Source organism: Galeopterus variegatus, unplaced genomic scaffold, assembly GCF_000696425.1.
Source record: "Galeopterus variegatus unplaced genomic scaffold, G_variegatus-3.0.2 Scaffold2815, whole genome shotgun sequence".
In the NCBI taxonomy this organism is placed as follows: domain Eukaryota; kingdom Metazoa; phylum Chordata; class Mammalia; order Dermoptera; family Cynocephalidae; genus Galeopterus; species Galeopterus variegatus.
Window position 1 is genome coordinate 89,949 of NW_007728926.1, and position 1,652 is coordinate 91,600.

At 35.5% G+C, this 1,652-nt stretch overlaps 1 protein-coding gene across 1 annotated transcript in view; it reads right to left on the reverse strand.

The window, feature by feature from the left end:
* The window catches only part of SPATA16 (spermatogenesis associated 16), a gene marked incomplete at its 3' end in the record, with an annotated part of 224,303 nt that overhangs the window by 72,462 nt on the left and 150,189 nt on the right, over positions 1-1,652 (reverse strand). The gene's annotated exons all lie outside the window — the stretch shown is intronic.

Consider the following 1,652-nt stretch of genomic DNA (forward strand, 5'->3'; position numbering starts at 1 on the left):
GAAGGCAGAGATTTTTTGTCTGTTTTATTCACTGCTCTACTGCTCTATCCCCAGTGTCTAGAACAGTGCCTGGCATGGTAGTCACACAGGAAATATTTGTTGAATTAATGACCACACATCACATTATTTATTTATTTAAACGAAAAGGAAAATTAAATTCTGTGCTACAAAGAATCTGAGGCTAACAGAGTTACATGGCTTACTGGGATTCTAACACAAGCAGTCTGGCCCCAGCGCTATCTCCCTGTCCATATTTAACAGAGTGCTTTTGCAGTGGAGGAGGCACGGTAATGGAGTGACAGAGTGGGCTTTGCCAATCTAATTTGTGTAGTATGGAATCCAATGCAACGTTTAGCTCATATGAGAGGTTAATGAATGCTAATGGATGCTGATGCATTTATGACATAAATTAAAGAGGAAACACATGTGCTTAATGTGTTGTATCTAAAATTATTTTTAACATGATGTCTTTAGCCATGTGTCAACAATGATTGCTTCCCTGCAAGCACATCTACTACTATTGTATTGATACTATATTTGAATTTATTTTTACAAAATTGTTTCTGAGATCATATTTAATTTAATACACTTATTAAATGTAAAAGGGACAGACTCTGGTTTTTAAATATATATATATGTATAAAATAAAAGGTTTTTATGTCATGAACTCAGCTTATTGTAAATGAAATCCTGTTCTTATAGAATGGCAAATACACAATAAAAGAAAATGACATGCTATTAATAAAATAGGTACCAGTTTTATTTTTCAAATTAGCATCACAAAAACGATCATGTGTACAGGCACATTCATGCTGGCTGATTTTACAGATGGAATATTTCTCAACAGACTGTGCAATTCTAAGAGTACGAGAATATCAACGTTTCTCAAGGCCTATGTTCGGATTCAAAATTTATAACATTTCTACTCGGTGTGGCCACATGGTGGTGTAAAACAATAAGACATGGGTAAACAAAAGAAAACTGCAGCACACAATCAGCTGTGTGGTTTCACTGGGTGACTGGCGGGGACCTTGGAAAGTCATTCTGTTCATCGCCTTGCCTTTAGGCAGGATCACCCTTAAACCTTTCAAATGAGACTGATGAGAATCTATCTATTCTGTTTTAAAAACCTCCACAGAAGGGCATTGCTCTGTTTTCCTCACTGATTCCGTAGTTTCACAGCCATAAATAGCATCTTCTGCAGTTTTGGTCTGCAGGCTTTAGTTCTCTCTCCAGTATTATTAATGCAACGCAACGAGGCCTCATCCTCAGTACAGCAGTTCTAAATATCCTCACAATAATGATTAATCTTCTCTTCCTTGGGTTAATTAATTAACCCCAGTTGCTTTCATCTTTCTTCCTGGGTTCTCTTTTCTTGCCATAAGTCAGTTTCATTTTTGTCTTTTCAACTTGTTTAAGTTCCTCCTTTTCTTTCTTCTACAACTGGAAATTGACCTCTCACAAGAGTCTAAGGAATATGGTCTTTTTATGCAGCTATTTCTTATGTAACTGGTATAGGCACTTCTTAAAAATGTGTGTATTGAGTAGTTCTAACTACAGAATCCTTCCATATTATCAACATATTTAGGAGGTTGTTTCCTTTCTCTTGTACTTAAAAAAGCTCAATAATCTATGTATATAATTATATATAT